Genomic DNA, 23,224 nt, shown 5'->3' with positions numbered 1-23,224 from the left:
TGGAGGCATCATGCTATCCAACTTCAAACTATACTATAAGGCTACAGTAACCAAAACAGCATGGCACTGTCACAAAAACAGACACATAGACCAATGGAACAGATAGATAACTCAGAAATAAGACCTCACATCTACAACCATCTGATCTTCAACAAGCCTGACAAAAACAAGTAATGGGGAAAGAATTCCCTATTTAATACATGATGCGGGGCAACTGGATAGCCATATGCAGAAAACTGAAACCAGACCCCTTCCTTACACCTTATACAAAAGTTAACTCAAGATGGATTAAAGGCATGAATGTAAAACCAAAAACTATGAAAACCCTAGAAGAAAACCTAGACAACACCATTCAGGATATAGCGCAGGCAAAACTTTCATGATGAAAATGTTAAAAGCAATTACAACAAAAGCAAAAATTGACAAATGGAATCTAATTAAACTAAAGAGCTTCTGCACAGCAAAAGAAACTATCATAAGAGTGAACAGACAACCAACAGAATGGGACAAAAAATTTTCAATCTATCAAATCCATCTGAAAAAAGTCTAATGTCCAGAGTCCACAAGGAACTTAAACAAACTTACAAGTACAAAACAAACAACCCCATCAAAAAGTGAGCAAAGGGCATGAACAGATACTTGTCAAAAGAAGACATTCATGCAGCCAACAAACATAAAAAAAATCCTCAACACCACTGATCATTAGAGAAATGCAAATCAAAATCAAAATGAGATACTATGTCACAGCAGTCAGAATGACAATTATTAAAAACTCAAGAAACAACAGGTGCTGGCAAGGTTGTGAAGAAATAAGAACACTTATACACTGTTGGTGGAAATGTAAATTAGATTAATCATTGTGGAAGACAGTGTGGCAACTCCTCAAAGCTTTAGAGGCAGAAATATCATGTCCCTCAACAATTCCATTATTGAGTGTATACCCAAATGAGTATAAATCATTCTGTTATAAAGATACATGTTCACTGCAGCACTATTTACAATAGCAAAAATATGGAATCAACCCAAATGCCCAACAATGACAGACCAGATAAAGAAAATGTGGTACATATGCACTATGGAATATTATGCAGCTATAAAAAGGAATAAGACCATGTCTATTACAGGGACATGGATGGAACTGGAAACCATTATCCTCAGCAAACTAATGCAAAAACAGAAATCCAAACACTGCATGTTCTCACTTATAAGTGGGAGCTGAACGATGAGAACACATGGACACATGGGGGGAACAACACACACTCGGGCCTGTTGCGGGTGTGGGAGGGAGGAGGGAGAGCATCAGGAAGAATAGCTAATAGATGCTGGCCTTAATGTGTAGGTGATGGGTTTATCTGTGCAACAAACCATCATGGCACATGTTTACCTATGTAACACACCTGCATATCCTGCACGTGTACCCCAAAACCTAAAAGTTGAAGAAAAAAAGAAAAAGTATGGATACTAATATTTGTAAGACCTCCTCCATACAGACATTTTTTTATTTTATTTTTTTTCTTTTTGAGACAGAGTCTCCCTCTATTGCCCAGGTTGGAGTGCAGTGGCACAATCTCGGCTCACTGCAACCTCTGCCCCCTGGGTTCAAGCAATTCTCCTGCCTCAGCCTCCTGAGTAGCTGGGACTACAGGCACGCAACACCACGCCTGGATAGTTTTTTGTATTTTTAGTAGAGATGGCGGGGGGGTTTCACCATATTGGCCAGGCTGGTCTCGAACTCCTGACTTCGTGATCTGCCCTCCTCGGCCTCCCAAAGTGCTGGGATTACAGGCATGAGCCAACGCGCCAGGCCCTCCATATAGATTTTAGCCCAATTCACTGATCACATTCAGCAGCTGGAAAGCCTACCACGTTCTCTCTAAACAAGCAGGATAATCAAACCAGGAGGAAGCAGAGACTATAAAGAGAAAGAAAAAAAGACACATGGAAATAACAGCAATAATACCGACAACACACCTCACCATAAACTTATTAGAATGAATTCATTGGAAAAATATATGGAGGGGAAGTACTTGTGTGTGTACATAGGCACTCATGTACACAAGTGTGTATGTGTATGTTTTTTTTCAGTGAGCAAAGTACTATAACAAAAAACCAACAGATCATGTCCAAAATATACATATAGAAGTATATATAGTTAGAAATGACAGTACATCTGTATTAATACACACAGGGAAATATTAAAATTAATATTTAATAGAATTTTTCCCTTTTAATACCAAGGGAGGTAGGGAATGAGGTAGGTGTCTGCTGACCCTGTTTATAAACCTATTGCCATTATTTTATTCTGAAGCTATGTGTATCTATTGCTTTTTTAAAAGAATATACCTTTTTGTAAATACTCAGTGCTGTTATTGGGATATAGTTCATTCTCAAATGTGAGCTTTTAATCATATATTTTCTATTCCTGCCTGTTAAAAAGTCTATAGCTTAGCTGGAAAGTGTTTTAAAGTTACTGATTAAAAAGTTCCTAGAAATGCCTAATTCAAGTTGGTCTTTCCATGAGAACTTTTTAAATCCATAATGCTGAGGGCCTCTCTCCTTCAGAAATGCAATAGTACATCCTGTCTGTTTTATTCATGTGGAAATGAATTCACATATTTCACCTTGTGACATTTCTTCTATCATCTTGAAGAATGAAAGTTCCCCACAAGAATGCATGTTCTTTGAAGATATTTATTTCTTAGTAACAATGTTGTACTTAATAGGCATTCAATAAATATCTGCTGATTAGAATTGATCACAAAAAAGAGGCCACACTTTCGATATTCTAGATCTCAGGAAGTGAAGAGTTCAAAATCAGCAATACCTCAATTGACATTAATTGGAATTTTGGAAGGATCAAAGCTAAAGAGAATTTCAAATAGAACGATTTTCTAGAAAACCCAGATTTCACAGGATTTAATTTTTTAAAAATAATAACTCATCAAAACCATAATTGCTTTTTAATTTTTTCCCTTTCTGTTTTATCTAAATTTATAGACTGTGGGAAGTTTTTATTACTCATTTGTCTCAATTCTGGTTTAGAAAGTCTATAAATTTAGTGTGTCTACAATAATGTTGGCAAGCAGAGACAAACAGTATCTAAAAATTTAGTCATTGCTGTCACTGATTCTTCCACAATGAATTAAAATATTGGCTTTCTATTGTTGGTCTGTCACTTTTACTATGTAAATCAATTTTAAGGAGAAAGTACCAAATGTGATGCAGTACTTTGGCACACACACTAGAGCCAGAGTGTCTTTTATTTTTATTTTTATTTATTTATTTATGTATTCGAGATGGAGTCTCACTCTGTCGCCCAGGCTGGAGAGAAGCAGCACGATCTCCGCTTCACAGTAGCCTCCCTCTCCCGGGTTCCAGCGATTCTCCTGCTTCAGCCTCTTGCATAGCTGAGATTACAAGCACCCACCACCACGCCCGGCTAACTTTTGTATATTTAGTAGAGACAGCATTTCACCATGTTGGCCAGGCTGGTCTGGAACTCCTGACCTCAGATGAACTGCCTGCCTCAGCCTCCCGAAGTATTAGGATGACAGGCGTGAGCTACCACGCCTCGCTGAGCCAGGCGGTCTTAATGTAAACCTTGGCAGCTATTATCTGGGTGATTCTGAGTAAGTATTAACCTATGTCTCAGTTTCCTCATCTGTACAATGGAAATGAGGTAACTACTCTGTGATAATGCTGTAGAGATTTAATGGTCTGAGACATGTAATGGCTAGGCATTGTATAAACACATGTAGCTATTTTAAATTATTAACTGAAGTATATTTTTCTACTTAAGCATGTTGCAATTTGATTTTGTTACATTTCCTGCTTCTGAGATAATTAGAAAATGACCCAAATTTATTCAATGCATGAGGGGGCTCAATTATATTTATCAAGTTATGTTTTATTTGAGTTGTCCATTGATGAATTATAAGCTATATAAATGTTCAGTTGGTGAGAATTTCTCCTGTTCTCTATGATAAAAACATCATAATTTTTAAGGCATTCTCTGTATACCTACTACCTATAGAATTGTCAAGCCACACATCAACAGGGGGAAAACTAGCAATGTGGTTATATAGCCTCATGCCATTTTGATGCATAGTTCATTGGCACCTATAACAGAAAGCTGCTGTACATCTCAGGTCGTTCCGGTGCCTAAAATGGTATAAGATGTCTTCACCTCCTTGTCAGCCTAGGTAAAGCCCCATGGTTCACAGTAGAACCACTAATTCTGAGTCACAACTTGTAAAACTCGTAACAAGTAACAAGATGCATGCTATAGATTGCCACAAAACTAGATGGTGTCCAATTCATTATATTAATTACAGATCTGGAAGTCACAAACTGAGTGTGAGCAGCTGCCACCATCCTGCTTTCTGATTGCTGTCAGTCTGTGCCCACATGGATGCACTGACACCTACTAAGCTTGATCAAAAAAGCTCTAAAATTTTCCTCTCCTCTCTCATACCCTACCACTACAGTCTTCAAAGGGCTTGACTTTTCATCACTTTTCCAATCTTCCCCCTTGCTTCTCTGCCAAGCTCAGTAAACATCCCTCTCTGGTCTTACTCACCAGGTTCACCATGAATTTCAAGACATAATGAAATAAAAAGTTTCCCTCTACTAAAAATTTGAATATCACAGTTATAAGGTAAGTAGTAGCTGGTTGATATATGCTACAGTTCAGGCAGCAAATGTTAACTGTGCACCTAAGATGCATGTGGCATCATGAAATGTTCTGGAAATATAAATATAAACAAAGAACAAAGTCTTCCCTCAAGAAGATTTGAGTCTTTGGAGAAAAAAAATCTATATACATACATAATACATATGTATAGACAGATACCATGCAATGAAAATATTTACAACAAAATAATTTACCTCATAATACGTATAGGATCAATTTTTGGGCATCATCAAAGAAATATTTTATAAATATTTCCCAATTTTTAATTCATTAATGAATGTCACACTGTCTGAAAAAAAATATGTACCTCACCTCTGATAATAGACCATTACATTTTTATGAAGGAGAAAGTGTGGGTCATTCTACAAAATATTTTATGCTCATTAAATGATTTACAAGCAATTCAGTTTAACATTATGGTTATTAATTTCTTCTTATAGATTCACATTTTATGTTTTTAAATTTTTTTAGTTTTTTCCTTTTTCTTTGTTTTGTTTTTGTACTTTTTTCTTCTTTTTTTTATTCATATCTTAATAGCTGATTTCCAATTACTTTCATTTTTGAAAAATCTTTGGCCTCTTCTGGTGTATCTTTCTATTCAATTTCCTGATTTTATCAACTCTTATGTCACATCCTTAATTCATATCCTGAATTTTTAGATTTCGAATTTGAAAAGTTCTTTCACATATGCAAATGTTTAATAATATTTCTTCTGAGTTGTGGGTTGTATTTGGGAATTTTAATCATCAGATAAAAAGACTTACTTTTTGTTTTCTTCTTACAGTAATGGTGTTTGAATACAGCCTGATGTTCCTCTATTTATTTTAAAATATCTGAGTGTTTTCTGCACTAACAAGAAAATTGTTCTGTCTAGGAAAGAGGAATTTGAATTTTACTGTTGTTGATGTCAATAGAACTTTTTTTTTTGGTGTAATAAAATGTATTTTAAAAAAAAGTATTTCCAGAAAGGGAGTGGTAAGTCACATGATTTTCAGATACTCATTCCTTTCTTTAGTACCTCAAATTTCTACCAACTGCTTATTTTCTTTCCTTCACCTCTCAGCCTCTAAGAGATTCTCCCGATGAGGCAGTGCATACCCAAGACTGTCACTTCTGCTCTGCATACCTTTAAGACTTTTCCTTAGGATTCTCTAGCACACAGTGGTTTCATCCACCAGCTGCCAGACCTCTTCTCAGTACTGCTCCCTCTTTTCTTGGGAGTGATCTTATTTATGTCCAGCCACCACGAGAATCCTGCTGCACTCCCCTCTTCACTTCTCTCTCTGCCTCCACTGGTTCCAGCACGGGCTTTGGAACTGGCTGTGTAGGTTTCCTGTAACTTATTTCCCATTTAGAAGTATCTTGAAATGTGCAGTATTCTTGGTCTGCTAGTTATTCTGTAAGCTTGCTTGAAAAGAGTTTCATTTACTCTCCTTGTTGATTTATCCGTAGGGTATTTGGAGAGATCAAATTTTGACAGCCATCATTATCCTACAGGAACCTAGACAGTTTACCATCTAAGAACTAAATACATTTATTTACTAATTAGGTGCTAATTAAGTAAATTACACTACATCATATTATTTCTTTCAGCTTAATAAACTTTTATTGAAGTACACATCACCTCTCATCATTTTATTATATTCTACCTGTGTCTGAAGCATGAAATCATTTTCTTTTGGTTTCCAGCTTTTTCCTTTGCATTTTTATTAGGTGTCACTTCATTTTTTGACACAGTGGAATAATATCACTGCAGTCACCTCATGAAGATATTGATTGGAAAAGTATACTGAGTGATGGGAAGGCCACAGTCCTTACAATGTCTGTGTCTGGCATACACAGAGCAATCTTTAAGTTCCAGTGTGCTCTTTCTGCATCTCTTTTCCTTTCAGTGCAAATTCTAGTGTCTTGCTTTACTAGACACATAAGGTGGCAACCCAATCACATGACTTGGCCAGGATCATTATCGAATACAAAAGGTGCCTATCATATGGGCAGATTCAAACTCTACTCAAGCAAGCACTGAACGGCAATAAAGGAACACCATAAAATCCTTCCTGGGGGAAAGGGTCGTTTAGCAAAGGCTGTGAATCTAAATTCTTGGTAACTGTTCAGCTGATGAAAAATATTTTATTCTTAAACAATTCACTGCCTGTGCTTAACATAAATTTTGATTACTGTAATTTATGTATATCATTTCTTTGTGATCCTGAGTTACTTTATATCATTGGACAGATGCAAAACTTTTTCATAAATGTGTGACTAAAAACACATTGGTGCTCTCATCTTTCCAAATATGTCTTCAGTTCATTTTTAAAAATGTAATACATACATTGCAAACTGTCTTACTCAAGTTGATTGTATTGGATGTGGTATAATTAAACTATCTAATGTCCTAATAAACAATGAAACATAGCCACGAGAACAGCTTTAATGAACTGGAATCATGTTGGTGATATGTGCAATCCCAGCATTTTTGGAGGCCAAGGTGGGTGGATCACGAGATCAAGACCATCCTGGACAACATGGTGAAACCCGGTCTCTGCTAAAAATACAAAAATTAGCTGGGTGTGAGGCACATGCCTGTAATCCCAGCTACTGGGGAGACAGAGGCAGGAGAATCGTTTGAACCAGGGAGTCAGAGATTGCAGTGAGGTGAGATCGCGCCACTGTACTCCAGCCTGGTGACAGCGTGAGACTCCATCTAAAAAAAAAAAAAAAAGATAGAAAACCATTGGATAATATTTAGCAACTCATATCAATGTAGTTTCACCCTCTTTGAATTGGTGACATAGTATGTACTAAAAGTATTGCTAACTATCAGATGCTGTGTTGAGGTTTTAGCATCTCTGATAAGGTAACCTGATGATATTCAAGATTCCAATTCTGGACTTCTTCTTCTATGATTTATAATACTGACATATGAAAATCTTGCAGGACATTCTGAGGTTATCTTCTGGCCATGCCAACTTCAAAATGACTTCAAATTACAGAAACAAGAAATGGTTTACTACAAATTGAGGAGAACAGACAAAAATTCAGAACTGAAGTTGTCTTACTACATTTCAAGGAGCCATATGGCGATCTGAAGTATAATTGGCACATGAAGTAAAAGGGGCGGATCTCAGATCTTATATTGTAGAAGAGGGGAAGCTGATAATGAATACCTATGTCTAAAGTGGTTCAGTTGCCCCGAACCAGTTTGTCTAACTGACTTCTTAGCCTGTATTTCAACTTCATCTGAATATTTGTGTATTTTGCCACAAATTTTTAAAATGAAAATAAAATTGCACTTGTCAACTAAGTTTCACATTATAATTAGATAAAAAGAGACTCTAAAGAATGCAAACTTTGAATACAATTGTTATAAAATATTCATAAGAAACAAAATGGAAAATGCCACTTAGAATAAAGCAAAACATTTCTATTTGTAAAATTTTGCAATTCAGTAAATAATGAAGTACAGTTGCACGTTCTCTTGGAAAATTGATTTTAAGATGTTTAAAATGTTTAAAAGGTGGGCAGGTGGAGAGAAAGGAAAGGGCATTCCAATGAAGGGAAATAGCTCAAAAATGGTAGCACTTTCCAGAGAAGGAAACTCAAGCTTAAAAAGGTTAAATAACTTTCCCAAAGTCACCCAGCTGAATTAGTTATGAAACATGCTTTTTAAAATAAATCCCTATCTTAACATTAAAGATCAAGTACTTAATTATTATATCACATCGTATCCTGGTCATCAGTTTAAGCTCAAAGATTCAGGTTGAAGAAGCCTTGCAAGATGATGTTATTTCTGTTGAAGATGTGAAAAAGAAGCATGTCATTTTATAACATAGAATAAGAAAATACACATATAAATGTATCCTTTACAGGGCTTTTTATAAAAGATATCATTTTCATTTGAGCCAAAAGACAAATGGACATATGGGCTAATATGCCAAAGCTAAGAAATGACTGAGCAAAGAGGAGAAATTAGCAAAGACTAGACTCTTGAAAGTGTGTGAACAATTTAACTGTGGATTTTTTTCCAAAAATGCCTAATGCACTGAAAATTATGGGAGTTATCCGGCTTTCCTTATGATATTTATGTTTATACTTCATTCCACAGAGAGATACAAAAAGATAAATAGGTAAAAGAGATGCCAACAAGTAAGAAAGGAAGACAAGACAATCAAAGATGCATCATCAGGATACTACAGACAAATGAGACTGAAAAGCTCACTGCACATCCATAGAACAATAGTTGGCCATCTACAAGTTTCACAGTTTTCAAGTTTTCATCTGAAGCACAGAAAGAAAGGAAATCACCATCCAAAAGGTAACAGAATATGACTAAGAGTTGAAACATGATATTTTCAAGAATTTTAGTAGCAGTGCTAGGATAAATTAAAGGGAAAAAGAAGGAAACAAGACCAACTGGGAAGTTATTGAACTATCAATACCTACAAGACCTGAGATTATGATAATGTTGGTCCAAGTGAAGGAAAAAGAATGGATGGAAGAATGAGTGGGACTTGCTGAGGTTAGCTAAGGCAAAGAAAAGGAAAGTTGCACACAAACTCCAGGGTTTTCAGTTTGAAGGGTTGGAAGAATGGAGGTGGCAGAGTGGTGATTAAGAAGCAGTACTAGTCCTTGCTTTCTGCTGTCTCAAATTAAAAAGGCAAAGATTAATTCCAACTCTACTCAGCCCCAGACCTAAAGCAGACCAAAGCTGGAATGAGTGAGGTGCTTTGGGGTGGGAGTTAGTCTAGCTCCCTCACACTAGTGACACAATGTTACAGGTATACCTAGAACCCAGATCTGCCATAGTAATAAAATGTCTCCACCAAATGCATCAGATTTTTTTTTCCTACAAAATGGAAGTTTTTGTTTTCTCTGAATATAAAAACGCATCATGTATAAAATGTAAATATAGGCTGAACGCAATTCTGTAATCCCAGAGCTTTGGGAGGCCAAGTCGGGAAGATGTCTCAGGGCCAGGAGTTTGACACTAACCTGAGCAATGCAGTGAGATGTCATCTCTACCAAAAAAATTAAAGATTATTTGGGTGTGGTGGTGCACATCTGCAGTCTTAGCTGATTGGGAGGCTAAGGCAGGTGGATCATTTGAGCCCAGGAGTTTGAGGTTACAGTGAAATATGATTTTGCACCACCGCATTCTAGTCTGAGTGGCAGAGCAAGACCTTGTCTTTTAAAAACGAAAAATAGAAAACACAAATTTTAAAATGCAAACCTGTAGAAAAGAAAGAAATTATATCTAGAATATGCGAAAGATTTCTTCCATATTCAGAAATATTACTATACCACTTTTAATGGCTGTTTTATTATATTATTACAATATAACATAATTATAATTCTAGTTATAACATGATCACTTTATAGCATATTAACATAATATAATCACACATTCATATTATATAGCTTTTTTAATTGACAGATAAAGTTTTTATACAACACATATATGCCTACTGTCTCTCTTCAAAACAACATGAAGTTTTGTTTTTCAGTATATTTACATGACTAAATGTAGTTAATTAGTCAGATTAGAGTCATAAGCATTACCTCACGTAGTTACCGTTTTTGTGGTGAGAACACTTAATGCCCACTCTCTTTGCATTCTTTTAAGAATATAATATATTGTTATAAACTATAATCACCACATTATACAACAGGTCTCTTGAGCTTCTTCCTCCTATCTAACTGAAATTTCGTATCCTTTACTTTTAAGAAATAGTTTTGAATTGGGTAGGCTAAAACGGGTATCTCATTATCATTTTATTTGTACTTTTTAGATTATTAGCAAGTCTGAATACATTTTAACATTTTATTGTGTATAGTAACCATTCACCTCTCACTATGTTGAACACAACTTTCACAGTTATTTTTCTTTCACCACGTATATGTTATTTCATAGCAGAAAAGTTTGAAGTTTTTATATAGTCAAATTTGTCTTTTCCTTATGGATTTATTTCTTCGGCATCATTTACTGAAAATCTCTCTACATTCTAAGTCAGCCAAATTTTGGGTTGGTAAGTCACCCAAATTTTGGCTTATTTTCAGTTTTCACGATTAAATCTCCCATTCATCCAAAATTTATATTGGTATAAAGAGTGGAGTACTGACCAGACCTTTCTTCCCCCAAATGATTAGCTGGTTTTAATAAAGCCTTTTTTGGAATAATCTGCCTTTTCTATGATGATCTTAAATGTCACCTTTTTTATTTATTAAATACTTATTAAATGTCACCTTTTTTATTTATTAAATACTTTTTTATTTATTAAATACAGATATCTTTGACAAATCCCATATTACTATATTTGTCTCTCAGTTTCCTGATCTGTACTCAACTTTTCTGAATAGGAAGAGTAGTCTCACCCAGAATCCTAGATATTTAACTATCTTCTCATGGACAGGGCCTGGTATATGGTAATTATTCAATAGATGTGTACTTGAAAAGGATGTAATGACTACTTTGAAAGAGTTTGATGGACAATGATAACCCAACTATGGAGATATTTGCAGATATAAACATGTAACTTAAAGTATGTAAGAAATAAACAGAACTCTATACATTTTCCTAGGTTCATCTAACCCAAGAAATATGTTTTAAAAACAGAAAAAGTAAAATCTTTAAAAATGCCTTCCAGCCCTCACCGGGAGTCATGGTTACAGTCTCCTTACTGGTTTTCTTCTTCCCAGTGTGGCCCCTTTCATGGCACTGCGCTTTATGTGCAGAGTGAACACAGAGAACAAATACAGCCATTTTTTCAATAATATAAGGTCATCAACAGTATCTCAATAACTGTGGAATGTATTGTAACCTTTCTTATATATGATTAATGTGAATATATCCATACAATATTTGCTAATACATGTACCTTTTTTTCTAGCTGTATTTCTCGCTTCAGTGAATTTGAAAACTATACTTTTCCCCATGCCGTGTCATGGTTCTTAGTCTTTTCTCAAATCTAGACAACTATTCATTCTCTCATCCATCCAACATTTCTTTATCTTCTAGTCTCAGCTCAAGCATCACTTCTTATACAAAGCCTTTCCTTGGAATTTCTAAGTAGAAAGGATACAACTTCTTTGATGAGCTGACTGTGTTCTTATGCCTGACTGCAACAGCAACTGTAAGATTCCATTGCAATTGTTTAGTTAAATGTCTTCTCTTCTGGAGAAAGTCTGGAAAGGCTGAAGCTATTCTTTTGCTCTTGGCATCCCTAATGTCTAAAAGAGTGTTAGTATTTAGAGGCTCAATATATATGTGAACAGGGGCAGTGTAGCATAGAAGTCAAGAGCATGGGCTTTGGAATCAGAGAGGGCTGGGCCTAAGTACCAACTGCACTATTTAATGGTTGCTTGACTTGTATCATTTCTTTATTCCCCATGAGACTCTGTTTCCTCATCTGTAAAATGTGGGTGATAATAACAAACCTGCAAGAATCTTATTAGAATTAAGTGAGAAAATGTAAAGAAAGGACTTAGTACAGTGCTTGGCATATAGCTATACTAGTAAAACTATACTAGTATAGCTATACTAGTAAAGAGTAGTAACAAGTAGTGTCCATAGTAGTAACTATACTGGTATGAAAGTCGAAAAACTTAAAGCTCCATTTCTTCAGGACTTGTAAGACTTCTAAGGAGAATAACTAGAGAGTAAGTTATTATATAACTAATTGATATTTTAACTAATGTAAATAAATAGGCTTTTAAATACCAATATATTTGCTCTTGTTCACATTATTCACAGGATATTTATAACTTTCATTAGTATATTAAATTTCCAGAAAGTTCTGTTTAATCATGTTATTTTGTTTATTTTTGTCATCCATATTAAATGAATAAATTTGTATCATCTTCAAAAATTCTCCTGCAATATTTATTATTTATTCTTAGGGTTGGTTGCAACTCTCCATGTATACATTGTTTTGAGAATTTCATAAAATATTTAATTAACTTATGGAATGAAATACACATTTCTTTAATTATATTAGCTACCACAGAAGAATTTTTGTGAACTATTACACAAGTATTTTTAGAAATCAGGAATTTGAAGCTATTTCTATGTTTATATGTAGTCTATTGGCACTAGTGGATTTTCAACAATTAACCCTATATATGAGGACTACATTAGATTAAGTTTTGTTTGCTCAAGTATAAATTACTTCATTTATTTGTTATTTATGTCCTACCTACTTCTCAAATTAATTAGGAGTGGCATCCAAGTAAAATTATGTATAAATATTATTTTAGTAATTTTCTATTTCACTTATATTACACTCAAGTTCTCAGGTTTTAATTCTACACACAATCTTCTTATCCTATACTTCAAAATCAGATTTATCAAGGGGAGAAAATCACTGCAAGTCAGGAACTGTGAGTTCCAGTCTCAGCTCTGTCACTACAATTGTGCCCAACCTGGGATGTCACATAATTTATATTTTCATAGGTAAAATGAGAAATTGGGCAAGAAGTATCTCAAGGTTATTTCCAACTATAATTTACCTTTCCTCTGTAAGTTCCATTCTCTTTCTTAACCTCAAAATATCTAATTATTTTCCAATTATTTATATTTTAAACCAGAGTTATCTTAACATTTAGTGAGATATGTGGGCAGCTACACAAATTATTATTACAGACTGGAATGAAAAAACAGGACTGGAAGTTAATGTCAACTGTTTTGAAGTTACTGAGTATCAGGATCCCAAATTGGAAATTAATATTTGGGATAAATAGTTCCAAGTTCTCTCCTAGTGGAAGAAATACAAGTAGCAATTGGTTATTGGTTATTTAATACGTATTACCTTCTGTGCATTAGCACTTGCTCATCTTTATTTTGCATTCTACATGTTCAAATATTGCTTATTCCTCAAGACTCAGTTCAAATTCCACTGCCTCTGTGAAATCTTTCTTGTGTTTCTTATGACGACTCAGAGAAATGTATGCACGCATCTGTTATGACTCAGAAGACTTCCTATTTTCCCTTTAAGAAAGAGACTATGTTTCAGATCATGGTGTCTATCAAATAAACTAAAAGTATTACTAGCTTTACAAATTTTCCTCCCCAAAATGGCTGATTGATTAATTGACTGAATGCATTTTGGTATGTATGCATGTATGAATGAATGGATGAATGAATAGCCTGAGATAAAATTCCATAAAAAGCTGGAGCCTGAGTATGGCAATGGTGCAGAAGTGCTTACATGCATCTTGAATGTGGGAATGTGATATGGTTTGGCTCTGTGTCTCCACCCAAATCTCACCTGGAAATGTAATAATCCCCATGTATCAAGAATGGGACCAAGTGGAGATAACTGTATCATGGGGACAGTTTCCACCATACTGTTCTCATGATAGTGAGTGAGTTTTCAGGAGATCCGATGGTTTTATAAGGGGCTACCCCCTTCGCTCAGCACACATTCTCTCTCCTGCCACCCTGTGAAGAGGTGCCTTCTGCCATGATCATAGGTGTCCTGAGGCCTCCCAAGCCATACAGATTTGTGAGTTAATTAAACCTCTTTTATTTATAAATTACCTAGATTCAGGTATTTCTTCATAGCATCATGAAACCAGAGTAATACAGAGTGTGCATACAAAATGCAGCTTAGATGAACATTTCCATTTATATAGCAAATGATGCACTCTTCCCTACTATTCTAAGACATATAGAGGTGTTTTCCTCTATCTGCCAGTTTTGGAGATTCTCTTCTACATGCTGATATATTCTTACCATTTCTAACTGCATACAAAAGTTGCAAGATTTTTATCAGTTGATACCCTTCATGTCTTGGATTAGTTCTCTTTTCAAGAACCTAGTACTACCTCATCTACCTATGGTTAAGTGTACCTGAATTAAAAGTGCCATCTTCTATGGTAGTAATTTCATATGTGCTCTCTCACATACTTGAAAATCTATAAACCCAGGATGGAGCTTAAATTATTTAACTTGGCTTATTCTTGCAACTCTATTTCATAGCCCTCCTCCACCCTCATCTCCCATACTATGCTATTTTCTCTGACTGGAAAATTAACTACCACAATAACATTTTTTTTTTTTTTTTTTTTTTTTTTTTTTTTTTTTTTTTTTGCTAAACTATTTTCATTCTTTATGTCTTCACTTAATTAGCACTTTGGGACAAAGGAATTTCACTGAACATTTAAGAATAGGGGAGTATCTCTTCAATTCACTCCCTTACAGCTCTATACTGTTATTGAAGCACGTATCCCACTGTGTAATGTAACTATCTGTTACCATTCTGTACGGGCCATGTCAGTGAGCCTTCTCTATGGTCTAGGAAGGTGTCTTTTAAATTCTGGTGGTAGATACAAAGCAGTTTTTGATTAATATTTGATAAATGAATACATAGATGCCATTTATGATAGTAATAACAATTTAAAAAGTCAAAGAGGAAAAACTGTTTTCTGAGACACATTACAATAATGAAACTGATTTCTAAGATTTAATTCATAGGACCTAATTACCCATAACTACTGTAATCATAATTAATTCTTAAGTTTACATTATTCCTAACAGTAACGGGGAGTCAAGGGAAATTGTGGATAAAGAAAATATATCATCACATAGTGTGACTCTAATTAAGACAGACTTGCAGATGAAATGCCAAAAAATCAAAATTTAAAAATAAAATAAAAATTTAATAGTGTAAGAATAAGATCATGTAACTTTGGTTTGATAAGTATTGAATGTACAATTTTTTGGTAGTACCTACAAACAAATACCTGTTTAATTCTCTCTCGATGAAACTGTTAATAAGACTGAGCTAGCAAGAACTGTACACAAAGATTATCACCCAGAACAGGGGCTTTTAAATATTTTTTACTAGAGCCTTTTTAAAAAATACGTTTTCTTCAGGCCGCATGCGGTGGCCCACGCCTATAATCCCAGCACTTTGGGAGACCAAGGCAGGTGGATCATAAGGTCAAGAGTTCAAGACCAGCCTGGGCAACATGGTGAAACCCTGTCTCTACCAAAAATACAAAAATTATCCAGGTGTGGTGGCATGTGCCTGTAGTCCCAGCTACTCAGGAGGCTGAGGCAGGAAAATCGCTTGAACACGGGAGGTGGAGGTTGCAGTGAGACAAAACCATGCCATTGCACTCCAGCCTAGGCCACAGAGCGAGACGCGACTCTGTCTCAAAAAAAAAAAAAAAGAAAAAAAAAGAAATACATTTTTTTCTGGAAGCCTACCACAGACAAAAATATAAACATGTACATACACACAAGTGAATTGAATTCCATGAAACAATACCTAACCTATCATGCAAAGTACTCCACTCCATTAATTCACTAATATCATATCAGCTGATATCAACTAATAGATATTTATAGCAACACATTGCACTGTGATTCACACTCCAAAAATCCTGTCCTGGAAGGAGGTCACTAAACCTTGGTCACAATCCAACTGGATTTTTAATTTTGAAAATTGTTCTTAAACCCTGTATAGAGAGATTAGAACTTAACTTCAACAATAAACTCTATTTTTCAAACACATTCTACTACTGCTTTTCAAAAAGAATCTGAACTTTTCTAAAGCAGTCTTCAGCTAAGTACAATTGAAAGGGTAGTAGATATAGATGTAAATTATCTCCCTTTTAAGCCACATTGCTTCCCAGCCACCATTTTTATTTTACACACACACACACACACACACATATATATATATATATATATACACACACACATACATATAAATACACACACACACTATAATCCCAGCTACTCGGGAGGCTGAGGCAGGAGAATCACTCGAATCCAGGAGGCAGAAGTTGCTGTGAGCTGAGACTGCACCACTGCCCTCCAGCCTGGGCAACAAGAGTGAAACTCCACCTCAAATAAGCAAAACAAAACAAAACAAAACAACAACAACAAAAACCATAGTTTTGATATACTCTATGCCAGCAATCCCCAAAAACCATAGTTTTGATATACTCTACGCCAGCAATCCCCAACCTTTTTGGCACCAGGGACCAATTTTGTGGAAGACAACTTTTCCATGGATGGCAGGGACGGGATTGGTGGGGTGTGGATGGGGATAGCTGCAGGATGAAACTGACCCACCTCAGATCATCAGGCATTAGATTCTCATAAGGAGCTTGCAACCTAGATCCGTTGCAAGGGCAGGTGACGATAGGGCTCACACTCCTACGAGAATCTAATGCCACTGCTGATCTGACAGGAGATGGAGCTAAGGCGATAATGTTCCCTAGCTGGCAGCTCACCCCCTGCTGTGTGGCCCAGTTCCTAATGGGCCACGAACCAGTACTGGTCCACAGCCAGGGGTTGGAAACTCCTGCTCTACCCATAATAATCAGCTCCTCCACTCCTTCCATTAAACTCACTAAAAAACCTACTTCGCATTTCTTCGCAGTCATTTATTCATCACAAAGCATATTGGTTCTACACATGTCAGACATGGGGTTGAGTGATAATAATACATTAGAAATAAAGAGATACATAGTTTCTATCTTCATGCAGTACTCATTCTAGAGAAGCAGTCATGTAAACAAGTATACACATTTGAGACTGTGCTAAGTGTGATAAAGGAAATAAAGAGGACACCGTGAGGGTGGAAATCAGGAGTGGGGGCAGTCACACAAGTTTGAGGCCAAATAAAGCTTCTGTTAGTAGGTGGAATAAAATCTTAGACATCAAAAAGGTTACAAAATCAGTGGTGAAAAGAGCTAAGGAAAGAAATTTCAGGCAGAGAGAGAAATAGCCAATATTCTGGGCAGAAATAAAGCTTCTTTTGAAAACTGAGAAAGATTCTGTGACTGAAATATAATCATTAAGAGGAAACAAGACAAGGTTGGAGAGATAAGCAGGAGCCAAGTTAGACAGGGCCTTGTAAGCCACTGCAAAGAATCTGGATATTGTTCTAAGGGTAATGAAAATCTGCTGAAGGACTTAGCCAGCTTGTGACATGATCTGATTTGCATTTTGGAGGGATCACTTCTAACTGCTATGTAGAGAATGGATTAGAGCTTGTAAACGTGAAAGTCCAGCTAAGGAGACTATTTCAACAAATCTAGGCTACAAATGACATGACTTGGCCTAGAGTGGTGGCAATGGATACAGGAAAAAATATACAAAATTTCAACATATATTTTATGTAAGAATCTTAAGACTTCTGAATCAGAAAATAAGAACAAGACAAAGAGAAGAATTAAGGATAACTTCTATCTATCTTGAGTAACTGGATGGATGGTGATGTCATCAACTGAGACAGCACAATTTAGAGGAAGGCAGACTCATCCATAATATCTGCGGGTCCCAAGGCTTGGTTCCAAACGAAGTTACAACATATGCTTAAGTGTTTTAAAAGTATTAATGAAGTGGCCAGGTGCGGTGCCTGACGCCTGTATTCTCAGCACTTTGGGAGGCCGAGGCAGGCAGAACACGAGGTCAGAAGTTCAAGACCAGCTTGGCCAACGTAGTGAAACCCTGTCTCTACTAAAAATACAAAAATCAGCCGGGGATGGTGACACATGCCTACGGTCCCAGCTACTCAAGAGGCTGAGGCAGGAGAATCGCTTGGCCCAGGAGGTGGAGGTTGTGGTGAACCAAGATCATGCCACTGCATTCCAGCTTGGGCAACAGAGTGAGACTTTGTCTCAAAAAAAAGAAAAAAAATAATAATGAAGTTAATCCATTAAATAATATGTTGTATCATTCTACATTCATAACACCTGGTAATAAACTTTATACTTAGCTTAAATATATAATTTTCATATTTCTTGGAATTTTGTGCAGGAGTATAGCAGCACAGAGAACACATGCCCTTGGCCCCCAGCCTAAACCCTTTATTTTTCATACCTTGCTACATCCTTCTCAGCCAGCACCCTCACTCACATTCATTTGGACACTCCAATTTAAATATCCAGTTCTGTCCAGTCTCCCACCAGTGCAAATATCCACTTAGTGAGCCTCAAGGCATTTTTGAGAATGAGCCTGGGGTTGAGAGCTATACCGAGTCAAAAGTGGAAAATGGACCATTTGGGAAATTAACTCTTGGACTCAGGATACTTAGAGCTTGGTTCTGATGTGGAGGAAAATACTACCTTGCAGTGAGAATGACCATTTTGCCCCCAAAGGTGAGCCATAGCTGGAAGAAGTCACAGTAAGCACAGTGTCAAGGGTAGGGACCATTTTTATCTGTGTTTAAGGGTAGTATTAGAGAAACAGAAGGATTGGAAAATATCAGAATCAGAATTTCTAACTATGTTAGGGTAAACTTAAGATATCTATACATACTCCAGTGAAGATATCCAGTAAGCTACTGGCCATAAGGATTTGGGATATCTAAGTAACGACTGAGTGTTGGGTACCTGGTTCCTTTTCATCTCAACTCCTACTGACACACTGGAATAATTTAATTCGTAACACTCTGGTCTCACATTTTCTTGATCATGTTGAGTTTAATGATCATCACACATTCATTTACTCATTCAGAAACATTTACTGATCACTTACTATGTGCCACTTCCCATAAAACTTAAAAAGTTGTACAGGACAAGATGTTGTAGCATCTGTGTAGCTTAAAATCATTCAACTTTAGCACCACAGGATCCCATGATTACACCCTGGAATCTCAAACTTCCTTCCAACCAAATACTCTGTTCTGAGAGCTACTAGAGAAAATGTTGCATTATGTAGATTAAGGCAATAACCAGCTCATGGTTTAATCAGAGTTCATGGTGCAACACCCTGCTGTTTGGCATTCTTTCTGCATATCATTGCTCAGCTCTAGCTCCCTTTTCTTATAGTGAATATTCCAAACTTCTACCATCATCCTTGCCCATCCTTCCCTGTCATCCCTAAATGCCACCAAAAATTAGTGTGTTAGCACAGCGAAGATGTAACATAGAAAATTGAATGTGACAGGTGTTCAATAAATAATTGGTTCAATAAATTGGTTTATATGAATAAATTATTGGTTTATATGGATAAATTTCAACATATACTTGCAATCAATTTTTAATTTATTTTCTTTAATTATTGCAAGCATAATAGTAATTTACCTCTGCATACCATTCATCTTTCACAATGCACTATTTTGGAAATTAATATCAGCTCATGGGGGAACTGATATTAACGCAGCCATGAGACAGGTGATTAAGCAATGCTCATTTTACTTGCCCAATATCATAGGCACGGTATCCTTCCACTTCAAAATATTTACAATAGTCACAAGGATAGATATTTAAATTAAATTATAATTACACTAAATAAATACTTAAGATTATGTATAAAACACAGCAACTGTCTGCTTTGTGTTAAAAAATGAGACTAGCAGACTCTAGAAAGACAGACCACACCAGAATCCCAAGAATACAGAATAGCTATTTCCATTCCATTTTTATTCCAGTGAACCTACATCCAAGTATAGGGATACTGAAACATAGGAGATATTAAGTTTTTCTCACTTTAATTTTAGATTTCCCTTTGTGTCATGATATGATTTGGAAAAAGACATTTATATCACGTGAACTTCTAGTATCTAATAATAACAGACAAGATTTATTTAGCATTACTGTGAACATTTGACATACAGTACCTTAATTTTTTAAACACCCTTTTTGGGGTATATTTTTATTACAATTTGTGTTGACAAACCCCAGATTTAGAAAAGAGAAGTAATTTGCATAAGGTCTAACAGCTAATAATCAATAAAGCAAGTATCTGAACCCAAGATTTCCCCAGAGCTTACACAGTTAACTGTCACACTATGCTGATATGCTGACTTCCTGTCAAAGTGTATCCTGTCACCTCCAGTTCTGTGAATTCCTGAGCTATAACTACTTGTCTCTTCCACGAATGTGAAAACAGTATTACTTGCAATTCTTTCTCTTTGCACACACACACACGCTTTCCATTTTCCCATAAGATTAGCTTATTTTTTTAAATGTTGTTTATGATGATACCAAAATCTCCCACTGGAATTAATTAACTGATATTCTCTATTGCACTGTAATATGCAAAGTAATAAATGCCTTCTCAGATTAATAGCTGAAGCAAAACTAAGGTGGTTAATGAGTCTCAAAGCCTATTTACTTTGAGACAATAGTGATTATTGTTCTTCTACAGTCAACCATATCATTAGGAGGAAATACAAGAAAAATATATCTTACCTCACCTGAATGTGCTGAAAACAGTGTTTCTATAAAGTGTTCAGCAAGACACATTCTAAAACTACATGATATAAATATATTGGTAAAAAAATTTTAATGATTCATAGTTTGGTGAGGTTTACTAAGATAGTATCATTTATATTAATAAAGTAAATATATATAAAAATTTTAACGAAGGAAATGAAAAATTTTACTTACAGTAATAATGCACTCTTAATCATTTATGTATAACTTCCATTTAATGTTTCCAGTCTGTGGTTTACAAAAATTGTTCTTGTTTGACTTAATTGCATGAAACTCACTGCAAAAGAAACTCATATAAGTGTCTACTTTCATCACCTGGGGGAAATAAAATATTAGCTAAATCGAAAGTTGTTTCAAATGGTTATTATATGTACATAAAAATTATTCTCTGATGTAAAAATCAGGAAGACATTTGGAAATGGGTTATGTTTTTTCTTGATTTTTATTATCATTTACCATAACCTTCAATAAAATTATTTAAAACCATGAGCCCTATCTCAATCATTTATAAGACAAACTATATTTCCCAAAAGTTAGTGTTACTGGACAAGAATATTATCTGCTTTCCAGTTGTGGGTTTACCAGGGACAGAAATATACCATGTTTTGCCATGTATATAAGGACTGGCCTTTAATTCACAGCAAACTCATGCATGTTATATCAAGCAAAATTATTCAAAAATATATACTTAGATATATGACAAAGCAAGTTATTGAATATATAAAAATAGTACGAATACCTTTATCTAGTCTTAAAGAACTTAAGATTCCGTAATTGTTTACAACAGTAGCAGTATTAATCTCATAACTTAGTAATACAAAATTTTAAAGAGAGGAGTGAACACTATATTACCACACACAATTAGCTATCTTGGTATGAAGCACTGGTTGACCATATCCAAATTATGCAACTAAGGATGGTAAAACTTTGCTGAGTACCCTAGCAGAATATTCATTGACATGACTAAGTCAGGGACATCAGGCATCTAAAAAATCGAACTGTTAGTGTTGTGATGCACAAAATTTAAAAGACTCAATTTTCTTCAGTTTTACATCACAAGGCATAAGAACGTTTGTCCAGGCCGGGCGCGGTGGCTCAAGCCTGTAATCCCAGCACTTTGGGAGGCCGAGACGGGCGGATCACGAGGTCAGGAGATCGAGACCATCCTGGCTAACACGGTGAAACCCCTTCTCTACTAAAAAATACAAAAAAACTAGCCGGGCGAGGTGGCGGGCGCCTGTAGTCCCAGCTACTCCGGAGGCTGAGGCAGGAGAATGGCATAAACCCGGGAGACAGAGTTTGCAGTGAGCCGAGATCCGGCCACAACACTCCAGCCTGGGTGATAGAGCGAGACTCTGTTTCAAAAAAAAAAAAAAAAAAAAAAAAAAAAAAAAAAAAGAACGTTTGTCCAGTCTTTTATTATTGATTCATATCTATCTACCTATCTATCTATCTATCTATCTATCTATCTATCTATCTATCTGTCTGTCTGTCTTCTGTTATCATTATGTTTGCAGAGGGGAAAAGCACTAATTTTCTGCTTTCAATATCCTCATCACCTTACCTTATAGGTCCTACTATCCTTTAGACCCCGTCAAAATTATTATTACCCAATAATTTTTAGTATTATCATTTCTTTTTATTTCCTTTTACTCAGTTATGCTATGTCGCACCCTGCATTCTCATCCATTTCTCTGGAAAGGAATATGATTTTCTTTCCATTTTGTTACACACTCACATACACACAACATATCTTATTTATTTTTAAGTCACACTTAATATGAAGTGTGAGTGAAAACAGGTAAGTGGATCATTACACACACACACTAAAACAAAATTTATAAAGTATTAATACATATACTAGTCAATTTTCATACTGCTATAATGAACTGCTCAAGACTGGATAATTTATAAAGGAAAAAGGTTGAATTGACTCACAGTTCAGCATAGCTGGGGAGACCTCAGGAAACTTAAAATCATGCAGAAGAAGAAGGGGAAGCAAGGCACCTTCTTTACAAGGCAGCAGGAAGGAGAATGAATGCAAGAGGAACTACCGAATATTTATAAAACCATCAGTTCTTGTGAGAACTCACTCTCACAAGAACAGCCTGGAGAAAACTGCCTCATAATTCACTTACCTCTACCAGGTCACTCCTTTAACATGTGTGGATTATGGGGATTATAATTCAAGATGAAATTTGGGTGGGGACACAAAGCATAACCATATTAGTACACAATCACAACTTTTCTTGTATGTGTGTGTGTGTGTGTTTTTCTTTTTTAGTTCACTGTAACTACCTTCAGGTTTTAGTTCTGCATCACATTATCTAAGAGGGTACCAAATTTTATAGTTTT

General features: G+C 35.6%; 1 protein-coding gene across 21 annotated transcripts in view; it reads right to left on the bottom strand.

The window, feature by feature from the left end:
* Nucleotides 1–23,224, bottom strand: part of RALYL (RALY RNA binding protein like) — a 737,403-nt gene that overhangs the window by 678,320 nt on the left and 35,859 nt on the right. For 2 of the 21 annotated variants that reach the window (XM_030938229.1, XM_030938235.1), the window contains exon 3: nucleotides 5,458–5,563. The exons of the other annotated variants lie outside the window; for them this stretch is intronic. The gene's annotated coding sequence lies outside the window, so the exon portion shown is untranslated. The remainder of the gene's footprint in view (nucleotides 1–5,457; nucleotides 5,564–23,224) is intronic. 21 annotated transcript variants of the gene reach the window in all.

Source organism: Rhinopithecus roxellana, chromosome 9, assembly GCF_007565055.1.
Source record: "Rhinopithecus roxellana isolate Shanxi Qingling chromosome 9, ASM756505v1, whole genome shotgun sequence".
In the NCBI taxonomy this organism is placed as follows: domain Eukaryota; kingdom Metazoa; phylum Chordata; class Mammalia; order Primates; family Cercopithecidae; genus Rhinopithecus; species Rhinopithecus roxellana.
Note: the sequence above shows the minus strand (reverse complement) of the source record. Positions and strands in the feature narration are given on the sequence as shown.